Below are 11630 nucleotides of genomic sequence, written 5' to 3'. Positions count from 1 at the left end.
AAGCACATGTTGAGAAATGCTTACTGGATCAGCAGGTGTGCCAGGGTAGCTTTGTTTTAGATTCAGGGGATACAGCTGGAAGGCAAGGAGACAGAGGAGTACCCTGCTCTCCAGAGCTACAATCAGAGGGGTTGGGGGAGGGATGGTTGCACAACAGGAAGACACAATCTACAGACCAGCAAGAATGGAGGATGGCTGGGAGGAGGACATCTGAGATAGGACCAGAGGAAGCACTGGGAGGGATTAGAACAATGGAAGACAAAAGGGGGAAGTACTGAGGGGCCTGGGCTTCCCTGGTAGCTCAGACAAGGTAAAGAATCTGCCTGTAGTGCAGTAGACCTGGGTTTGATCCCTGAGTCAGGAAGATCCCCTAGAGAAGGGAATGGCTACCCACTCCAGTATTCCAGCCTGGAGAATCCCATGGACAGAAGAGTCTGGCAGGCTACAGTCCATGGGATCACAGACAGTGGAGGGGACTAACACACAGGGGCCTGACGTGGGTGGATGTGTGGGTGGGGGGCTGTTGGGCCCAGGTTTCTGTGTATTATCATCAAGGATACTAAGGAAAAAATAGAAGTGTTGTAGTTGCCCCATTTTCCTGCAGCTTAAGCTTCTGCTTTTCTACTGTTACAATTTATGTAAAGCAGATGGCCCTGAGCCTTTCACTCTGAAAGCTCTTTTAGGAGCTCTTTCAGGTGGGACATGGACCAAGGAGCGTTGAGGTCATCCTGGGGTCCCTTTGAAACCTGCTCCTCAGGCTTTAGGTATACCTGCTCGGAGTGCAGAGTCTTCTCTCTCCTTTTTCCTGCTCCTTGTGCCTCACTCCAGGCTCATTAACAGGAAAGTTTCAGCAAGCAAGCTTCTGGGAGAGGCAGGCGTCCCTTGGGACATAAAGGTCCCTGGTCTTGCTGAGAAACTTAACAAGGATGGAAGTTCGATAGAAGGAATCCCTCCCTGTCTTGGAGTCTTGGCTGCTCCCAGTGGGAAAGAACTCACGCATCTGGTGGAAGCCACATGTCCTTGGCAACAGCTCCAGGGAGATCTGCCAGGGCTCCAGGGTGCAGGACAGTTGCTGCTCTTCCCATCGTAGGAGCAGGGACTTCCCCTCTCTGTTGCCAGGCGAATGTGCCCCTGGCATTCCTTTCTCCCCTGACATGCCATGGCTTGCACTGCTCTCCTTGAAGGGCTGTTTAATGGGAGCATTGTCTGAATCATCCCCTCCTAGTGCTGGTTTGAGGATCAGAGGGAGCTAGGTGTGTTCACTGGTTTTCAAAACTTAACTGACTGTAAATATGATGTCCCAAATTAGGTAGGATAGGATAAGATGAAGCACATGACAAAAGAGGGATTGGGAAGGGGGTGACATCTTCCACCTGGGGACTGAAGACAGCTTTCTGGAGAAGGTTTCAGACTAGCTCCCCATGTACCCAGTTCATCTGACATGGAGGTGTTGACTTGAAAAATATTCTCAACCTGAATTTGAGAATCATGTTTTATTCGGTGGGAAGTTTTAGGACTTCAAGCCCTGGAGAGAGCATCTCAAGTAACCCTGAAAGAACTTCTCTGAGGAGTCCACAGGGGAGCTAAGTTATACAGAAGTTTTGCAACAAAGGGCAGGTAGGTGGAACATCAGAAGATGATTATTAGTTAAAGAAAACCAGATATCCCAAGTTAAGGAATGTTGTGCTTTTCTGTTCATTGGAAGATGCAAGAGTCTGAGCTCACTGAAATCATTTCTTTGATATGCTCCTCAGCTGTCTGGGGCCAGTATCTTGTGTTTTCATATTGGAGTTTCCTCAGGGTTCACCATAGGGAGTAGCTGCAGCCTGATGACCACTAGATGGCAGGCTTTCTTTGTTTCCTTTCTGAGTTCCCTCAGGGCTCACCCTTGGGATGACAACAATCCCTGATGACTGTGACTTCCTTTGTTTACTGATAAGGCAGGAAATATTCTGATGCTCAGAGATCAGCCTCTGGCTCAGGTTCCCTTGACGTTTTTCCTGGCCTTCAGCCACGCTGGAAAGGAACCTGAGAGCTCTGAGGTCTTTTTGACCCCCAGAGGTTGAACTGCCCCACAGAGGCACAGTCCAGACTTAGCGGGGGGAGCTTTGCTTTGGAAGTTTCACAGGAAAGGTCATTTCGGAGTCTGGCATCCATGGGACAACTATGTTGGATGGTCTCTGCCAATTTGGAACTCCATGTGGATTCAGTTCCAGGGCTGCATGGCCTTGGAGACCTGAGCAAGGGGTGTGGGGATATGCTCTGTGATGCCAGCCAGCCATCCCCATCTCTGAGCTTGTTTTCACACCTGTAAAATGAGAGGGTAGGATAAGTTGATCTTGAAAGGTCCCTTCTGGCTTTGAAATTCTCTGCTCTTGTGGCATTTAGATTTGTCTTATTTCCAATAATGTCTCTGCTGAGCATCCTGTCCATTATCGGGGTGAGTGAAAGGCCAAAATCAAGAGGTCATTTTCTGGACTGCCTGAGAACTGTTGGAAAAGTTGGCCTTGACACGTAATGAGGCACCACCCTTAAACTGCGCCCAAGCACCTCCCCACCATTGTTCTTCGGTTTACCCAGTCTGGGCCTGGGACCCAGTTCAGAAAAGAAGCAGTCTGTCACCAGAGCTGCTCCAACTACTGGTTCCTTTGCTCTGGGTTGGGACAAATCCGGCCGTTGTCTCAAAAGGATCCACATGGGGGTCCCTGAAGACAGGGAGGGCCTGGGACTGCCCTCAGGTTTTCTCACCCTACTCCCTTTAGGACAGAGTTGGGGTGAGTGTACCAGAAATGTTCTCATCAGTTAGTCCTCAAAAGCAAGAATTCAGGGGGCAAAATGTAGATGAATGGTGTAAAGTGCTGCAATGAACAGGAGGGAGCCTCAGAGGTTATATTTCAAAAACCCACAGCATTTTTTGGTGGGGTGGGAGTGTTCATTATCTGGGTTTTCTTTTCTTTTTTTTTTTCTTCGAAATTTTAAAAAAAATTGAAGTATGGCTGATTTACAATGTTGTGTTCGATATAAATCTCCTTTATCAGATTCTTTTGCATTATAGGTGTCAACTGGGAAACACACACAGCCTAAAGGTTGAGAGATATGTTTCATTCAGTAGACATTTTTAGGACATCAAGCCTGGGAGGCAGCATCTCAAGTAACACTGAGAAAACTTCTTTGCAGAGGCAAGAGGGGAGCTTGGACATATGAGTTTTGTAACAAAGAGCAGATGGTTGAATAAAAGGTTACTGTTAATAAAGATAAACTAGATATCTCAGGTTAAATATAACGTTTTTCTGGAGAAGACTATTGAGAGTCCCTTGGACTGCAAGAAGATCAAACCATCAATCCTAAAGGAAATCAACCCTGAATATTCATTGGAAAGAAGATGCTCAAGTCCAATATTTCAGCCACCTGATGTGAAGAGTTGACACATTGGAAAAGACCTTGATGCTAGGAAAGATTGAGGACAGGAGGAGAAGGGGACAACAGAGGATGAGATAGTTGGATGGCATCACCGACTCAATGGACATGCATTTGAGCAAACTCTAGGAGTTGGTGACGGACAGGGAAGCCTGGCATGCTGCAGTCCATGGGGTTGCAAAGAGTCGGACATGACTATGCGACTGAAATGAACTGAAACTCAGCTATCTGGGGCCAATATCTTATGTTTTCGTATCCTGAGTTTCCTAAAGCTGCACCCTTGAGGGGTAGCTGCAGACTGGTAACCCTAGAAGGCAGGCATTCTTTGTTTTTTTCCTGAGTTCCCTCAGGGCTCTCCCTCGAGGTGACTGAAATTGGTGATGACTGTGACATGCTTTGTTTACTGATGTGGCAGGCAGCATTCTTTGTCCACAGAGGTTATTACAAGATATTGAATATAATCCTATCTGGAAAAAAAAAAATCCCATCTGGGTCTTACCTGAAGCCTCTTTGCTTCTTGATCACTGACCTCTCAGTTCAGTTCAATCACTTAGTCGTGTCTGACTGTGGCCCCATGGACTGCAGCAATCCAGGCTTCCCTGTCCATCACCAACTCCCAGAGCTTGCTCAAACTCATGTCCATCGAGTCAGTGATGCCATCCAAGCGTCTCATACTCTGTCATCCCCTTCTCCTCTTGCCCTCTGTCTTTCCCAGCATCAGGGTCTTTCCCAATGATTCAGCACTTCCCATCAGGTGGCCAAAGTATTGGAGTTTCAGCTTCAGCATCAATCCTTCCAATGAATAATCAGGGCTGATTTCCTTTAGGATTGACTGGTTGGATCTCCTTGCAGTCCATGGGACTTTCAAGAATCTTCTGCAGCACCACAATTTGAAAAGTTTCAAGTCTTTGGTGCTCTGCCTTCTTTATGGTCCAACTCTACATCCATACATGACTGCTGGAAAAACCATACCTTTGACCGGATGGATATATGTTGGCAAATTGATGTCTCTGTTTTTTTTTAATATATTGTTTAGGTTTGTAATAACTTTTCTTCCAAGGAGAAAGTTTGTCTATCAGTAGGGAACAGTAAAATAAACTGTGGTTTATTCACACAATGGAACACATTGAAGTTCTCCAAAAGAATGAAAGAAATTGTTGCTTTGGGAGGTGAAATAGACAGCAGAAGGAGGAGGAGAAAAGGAGACATTTTTCACTGTATGTCTTTTTCTGTTTTGTATTACCTTTTAAAAATGCATACAATAATTTACATTAAAAATGCACTTGGGGAAATGGGACAACGAGTTGAGGGCTTCATAGAAAGAACAGACTCTTCTTTCTTTATGATGCCTTAGTGATTGTCGACGACAAAATGCACTAGAAAGCTAAATAGGTTATTTTATTCAGACCATTATAATACAGAGAATGTTTAGTAATGAGGAAAGTCTCAAAGAAGAGGGAGAAAACTGGGGTTTTATAAAACAAGAAAGTCATTGAGGAAGAATGGAGGCAGCTGTTACACTATATGAGAATGAAGTTGTCTTTCATGGTTAGTCCCTTAGCCATTTGTGGAAACACAAAAAGGTGGAGGGGTTGCTTAATCATTCTTAGTTTTAGGCAACTCATGAGCCATCTCATCCAGTTTCATGGCTTTAAATGTCATCTGAGCTCTGAGTTAAAAGTCATCTGAAGTTTGGAAATATGGCTGGAGGATAAACGCATATCTTTTCAATGTCGTTTTACAAGCTCATCTAAGGTTTATTTAATATTCTAGTCATATCCTTTCAATATCTGTGTTTCACAGGATTATCAAAGGATTATTTAATATTCTAGAATTTAATATTCTAATATGTATGTTTGACTTTGCTACTTACTATTTGATTGAAGTTTAGACATTGTGAGGTTCTACCCTGAACTTGTAAATTTCTGTCAGTTGGAAAAAATAATCTCAAAGATTTAACATATTATTCTGTAGCACACTGACTTTTTAAAAAACTCTTACTTTCAGTTCAGCTGAGTTGAGTCGCTTAGTCATGTCTGACTCTTTGCGACCCCATGGACTGTAGCAGGTCAGGCCTCCCTGTTCAGCACCAACTCCCAGAGTTTACCCAAACTCATCTCTGTTGAGTCAGTGATGCCATCCAACCGTCTCAACCTCTGTTATCCCCTTCTCCTCCAGCCTTCAATCTTTCCCAGCATCAGTGTCTTTTCTAATCAGGTGGCCTTTTCAAATCACCTCTTCACATCAGGTGGCCAAATTATTGGAGTTTCAGCTTCAACGTCAGTCCTTCCAATGGACCCTCAGGACTGATCTCCTTTAGGATGGACTGGTTGGATCTCCTTGCAGTCCAAGCAACTCTCAAGAGTTGTCTCCAACACCACAGTTCAAAAGCATCAATTCTTTGGCACTCAGCTTTCTTTATAGTCCAACTCTCATATCCATACATGGGGAAAAACCATAGCTTTGACTAGATGGACCTTTGTTGGCAAAGTAATGTCTCTGTTTTTCAATATGCTCTCTAGGTTGGTCATAACTTTTCTTCCAAGGAACAAGCATCTTTCAATTTCATGGCTGCATTCACCACCTGCAGTGATTTTGGAGCCCCCCGCGCAAAATAGTCTCTCACTCTTTCCACTATTTCCACTGTTTCCCCATCTATTTGCCATGAAGTGATGGGACCAGATGCCATGATCTTAGTTTTCTGAATGTTGAGCTTTAAGCCAACTTTTTCACTCTTCTCTTTCACTTTCATCAAGAGGCTTTTTAGTTCTTCTTCACTTTCTGCCATAAAGGTGGTGTCATCTGCATATCTGAGGTTATTGATATTTCTCCCAGCAATCTTGATTCCAGCTTGTGCTTCATCTAGCTCAGCGTTTCTCATGATGTACTCTGCATATAAGTTAAATAAGCAGGGTGACAATATACAGCTTTATACTCGTTTTCCTATTTGGAACCAGTCTTTTGTTCCATGTCCAGTTCTAATTGTTGCTTCCTGATCTGCATACAGATTTCTCAAGAGGGAGGTCAGGTTGTCTGGTATTCCCATCTCTTGAAGAATTTTCAACAGTTTGTTGTAATCCACAGAGTCAAAGGCTTGGGCATAGTCAGTAAAGCAGAAATAGATGTTTTTCTGGAGCTCTCTTGCTTTTTCAATGATTCAGTGGATGTTGGCAGTTTGATCTCTGGTTCCTCTGCCTTTTCTAAATCCAGCTTGAACATCTGGAAGTTCACAGTTCACGTACTGTTGAAGCCTGGCTTGGAGAATTTTGAGCATTACTTTACTAGTATGTCAGATGAGTGCAATTGTGTGGTGGTTTCAGCATTCTTTGGGATGGCCTTTCTTTGGGACTGGAATGAAAACTGACATTTTCCAGTCCTGTGGCCACTGCTGAGTTTTCCAAATTTGCCGGCATATTGAGTGCAGCACTTTCTTTTTTAAAAAAATTTATTTATTTTAATTGGAGGTTAATTACTTTATATTATTGCAGTGGTTTTTGCCATACATTGACATGAATCAGCATGGGTTTACATGTGTTCCCCATCCTGAACCCTCCTCGAACCTCCCTCCCTCATCGCATCCCTCTGGGTCATCCTAGGAGTGCAGCACTTTCACAGCATCATCTTTTAAGATTTGAAATAGCTCAACTGGAATTCCATCACCTCTACTAGCTTTGTTCGTAGTGTTGCTTCCTAAGGCCCACTTGACTTTGCATTCCAGGATGTCTGGCTCTAGGTGAGTGATCATACCATCGTGATTATCTGGGTCATGAAGTTTTTTACCTTACCTAGCATTTTATCCTGTCAGCTCTTTATTAGATAGCCCATACTGTCAACTCTTCAGTTACTCTTTGAACCGTCTTTACCATCCTGTTGCTTGCTTCATCAATTAATATACATGAAATAAAATACTTGACATGTTTCTTTTATGTTTATATTAGAGTCAGGTTTTTACCTTTCAAAAAATTATTCTTGGACAGCTTTGGAGGTCCCATATACTTGCTTGAGTGGACTCACCTGAGGGAGCAGGTAAACTTTGCTGAAGAAGTGTACCTCAGGGCTGCTTAAACCCAAGCATGGCTCCCAGAATAATGATTCCCTCGGGGCTAAGAATTTTTTCTTTGCCAGCTCTCTGGTTTTTATTTTCTTATTGTTCTTGATGTTCTGTATTTGTGTCTTTGCTTTTGTTTTAGTTCTTGGGAAAGATCAGTTCTGTGCTGTACATGACTGATAATTGATTCTCCATTGATGGCAGCAATAATTGAGAATCTGTTTCCATGCATTTGCTGATATATGCTAGATGGATGATAGGGAAAAATAATTCTTATTGTATGTGTTTGTATTTGCTGTTTAACTTAAGGCCAGGCCCTGTGAAGTTCCATGTTAACTTGTAGATTTATGTCTAGTAGAAAATACAGCTACAAAGGTTATGGTTTTATTGTCTTATAGGACTTTCACCATTTGTGTACCTTAGAAATCCTATTCTAATATTCTTTGATTTTTTTTAAAGGAAATTTTCTGATAACCCACGCAAACTCAGTTGCTTTTAGCACTGATTTTACTGTCTGATAGCTTCCCTGGTGGCTCAAATGGTAGAGTGTCTGCCTGCAATGCAGGAGACCTGGGTTTGATCCCTGGGTAGGGAAGATCCCCTGGAGAAGGAAATGGCAACCCACCCTAGTGGTCTTGCTTGGAAAATTCCATGGACAGAGGAGCCTGGTAGGCTACAGTCCATGGGGTTGCAAAGAGTCAGACATGATTGAGCAACTTCACTTTTCCCATTCACTAATGAGTTAAATAGAATTTCTGATTCACGTTCATCTGACATTGGATGAGAACTGTGAGTTTTTTTAATTAGAAAATACAAGCACCTGCTTTATAATACAAGAGCAGCAGAAAGGGTTTTCAGTTTTCTAGAAGAAAAGTAACATGTTTGCAAGATGAAATGTCTATATTTATTGTTCTGAGAGCTCTCCACCACACTGAAGATATTTCATCAAGGACAACTGCTATCAGAGCTGCTGTAAGACATGTGTCTCACTGCAGATAGTGTCACAGTCAACTCCTCAAACAGAAGATTGAAATGATACTTCTGTTTTAGAAGATTTTGGTGTTAAGAACTTTTCAATGTGGATAACACAGCCTTACTTCTTGAATTTAAGAAACACCGTGAAACTAATCTATCAGTTTTTCTCTGATACCGCCTGCCAGAATGCGCTGCAAAGAATCTTTTTTCCATTCTTACCACTTCTGAGTGAGAGAAGAGGGAAGGGTGGAAAGGTTCCAGTGTACTGATAGACAATTCAGCTGATGTTCTGTGTTTCACTTCCTTTCTGCTTGCAGTCATAGGCATTTGTCTTGGCAGCTGCAGCAGTTTGATGAGGAAAGGAAGAGGCAGCCCATCAATCGCCTTTTCTTGAAGCCATATTTTTTGCATCTAAAGAAGAGATTTGCCTTAGAGCTCCCCAAAGTGACAATCTTTGGGCAACCATCTCTATCTTTCTCTTGGGTGATGATCTCCAGTATCAAACTCTGGGCCTCTACCAATCACACAGCATCCCTGGTAAGAGCCATAGTTGCACACATTGCATATGCACATCAGGGAGCAGGATGCATAAAGGACTCACAGAGACTCACAGATCACACACTTGCCATCACATTTTCCACATGATTGTCCAATGGTTCGAGGTGGGGAAAGTGGTACCTTCGAGTCAAGACCCTAATGATGGGAACCCTGAACTCCTCAGGTCTCAATACCATCCCTACCCAGACAGTGGGGGACAGGAGGCTGTCTCACTGACACCAGCCTGCTTGCAACAAGAGCAAGAATTGTGTTTTTGACTGTACAAAAGCCCAAAACTTTGACAAGTTCATCCAGAAAAAGGATGCATGATTCAATCCTCCCCTTAACAGTTTTTTTTTTTAAATCATCAAGTTATCTTTTATATATTTATTTATTATTTATTTTCTATTGGAGGATAATTGCTTTACAACGTTGTGTTAGTTTTTGCTGTGCAACAATGTGAACCAGCTATAGTATAATATATCCTTTTCCTCTTGAAGCTTCTTCCCACCCACCCATCTTACCCCTTTACGTCATCACAGAGGACTGAGCTGAGCTCCCTGTGCTGTGCAGCAGCTTCCCACTAGCTATCTATTTTATACGTGGTAGTGTATATATGTCAGGGCTACTCTTTCAATTCATCTCATCCTCTTCTTCCCCAACTGTGTCCACAAATCTGTTTGCTATGTCTGCTATGTCTGTATCTCTATTCCTGTCCTGCAATAGGGTCATCAGTACCGTTTTTCTAAATTCCATATATATGCATTAATATACGATATTTGTTTTTCTCTTTTTGACTTATTTTACCCTATATGGGAGACTCTAGGTTTATCCATCTCCCTACAACTGCCTCACTTTCACTCCTTTTTCTGGCTAAGTATTTTGCTTATGTATCACAACGTCTTTATCCATCCATCTATTGATAAACATCTAGGTTGCTTCCATGTCCTAGCTATTGTAAATAATGCTGCAATGAACATTGGTGGGGGGTACATTTGTCTTTTTGAATTATGGTTTTTTCAGGGCATATGCCCAGTAGTGGAATTGCTGGGTCATATGATAATTTCATTTTTATTTTTTTAAGGAACCTCCATACAGTTCTCCAAGTGGTTGTATCAATTTACACTTTACTTGACAGTTTTTAAGATAATGAATAAAGAACACTTTAAAATATCTGATGACAGAGATGGTAAATGAATATATTAAAAAAGGGAGAATGTTTTGTAGAAACTTGCTAGTCAATAACACCAAGAAGTTCCGGAGGGTCAGGAGGCATTGTTCCAATCTAGAGCCTGGTGTCCTTGGTGAACTGACTCCACAATCAAGGGGGAGCTGCTCTGATCAGTCAGTTGGGTTTGCAGGGAAACCAGTATATCTTCATCACCTTGAAGAAAACGGGCCTGGAATGGAAGGAGGGGCCTAGGAAAGGTAGAATAGAGAAATTTCCAGGAGAAAGAAAGTCTTGCACAGTCAGAATTCTCCTAGAATATCTCCTCTTATCATTTGAAAATAAGAGTTGATGGAGGTGTTTGGGGTGCCCAACCACAGGGTTGTAGAAATGTTTTGAAGATATGTACTAATTGGTTAAAATGGGAAGAAAATAGATCTGAAAGAAGGAACCCAGAAAAACCTGAGACAGCTTCATGCTAAAACCCTGGCAGAATATTTAGGGGTTAAGAAAAAGCTTTCAGAAACAAAAATTGTAGCACAAGGAGGACTTTCATCCTCATCCATAAGGGGAGCACTGTGGGAGTGGACTGGACTAGGAGGGGGCGCCTGTTACTGGGAGCCATTGAGGAAGTGGAACAAATGCCTCACTGGGCCAGGTCCACCTCTGGGCTCAGAGATTTTATTCTTTGCCACTCCTCACTGCCATCCATCATTTCCCCCTCTTATGTGACTAAGGAAAGTTACTTCTGTTTTCACAAATTTCCAGAGACCCCACACAAGCTACATCATTCCCCTCAGTTTGCAAATTAAACTCCAACAGAAGGAAGCCTCTTGCAAAGTTCTCTTTTCATCTCATTTGCTCCAACAAACAAACTCTCCCTGGGGGATGTGGAGAGGAAAACTGGGGCATGAGGGCAAGGGACTTAACTAATCTGAGGTCCAGTTTTCTTGCCTGCAAAAAGTGAATGATGTTCACCATGAAATGTTTATGGTGACGTTAAACTGAGTCATCAAGTCAGCTCTCCCTGGTGGGTCCTAAGAATCATAATTACTATTAGTGTCATTACTCTCCATTCTCTCCAAGACTGAAAACAGAAAACAGAGCAAATGCCTTCCTGTGGCTTGGTCCAACTGCCAGAACCCAGTTCTATCCGCTCTCTTCTGTCTGCATGCAACTAAGAGTATTTTTTCCCCAGGAAAAGATGGTTTTATTGCAAATGTGTACAAGAGCTGGTCCAGAATTTAGCTATATGAATACAAATAATCCCAGTGGTTCAAATAAAAATGTGTGAAAATAAATTTGAAATAACAGATCAAATTCTTCCATTTATGTTTCAATCTTAATCCCCCAAAGAGAAATAATATAGCTAATTTTCCTCTTTTATTGATAGAAACTGAAATTATAAAATATGGCTGATTCAATGGAAATTTGCTATATGACTCAGGGAACTCAAACTGGGGCTCTAACAACCAAGAGGAGTAG

Source organism: Dama dama, chromosome 9, assembly GCF_033118175.1.
Source record: "Dama dama isolate Ldn47 chromosome 9, ASM3311817v1, whole genome shotgun sequence".
Lineage (NCBI taxonomy): Eukaryota > Metazoa > Chordata > Mammalia > Artiodactyla > Cervidae > Dama > Dama dama.
Note: the sequence above shows the minus strand (reverse complement) of the source record.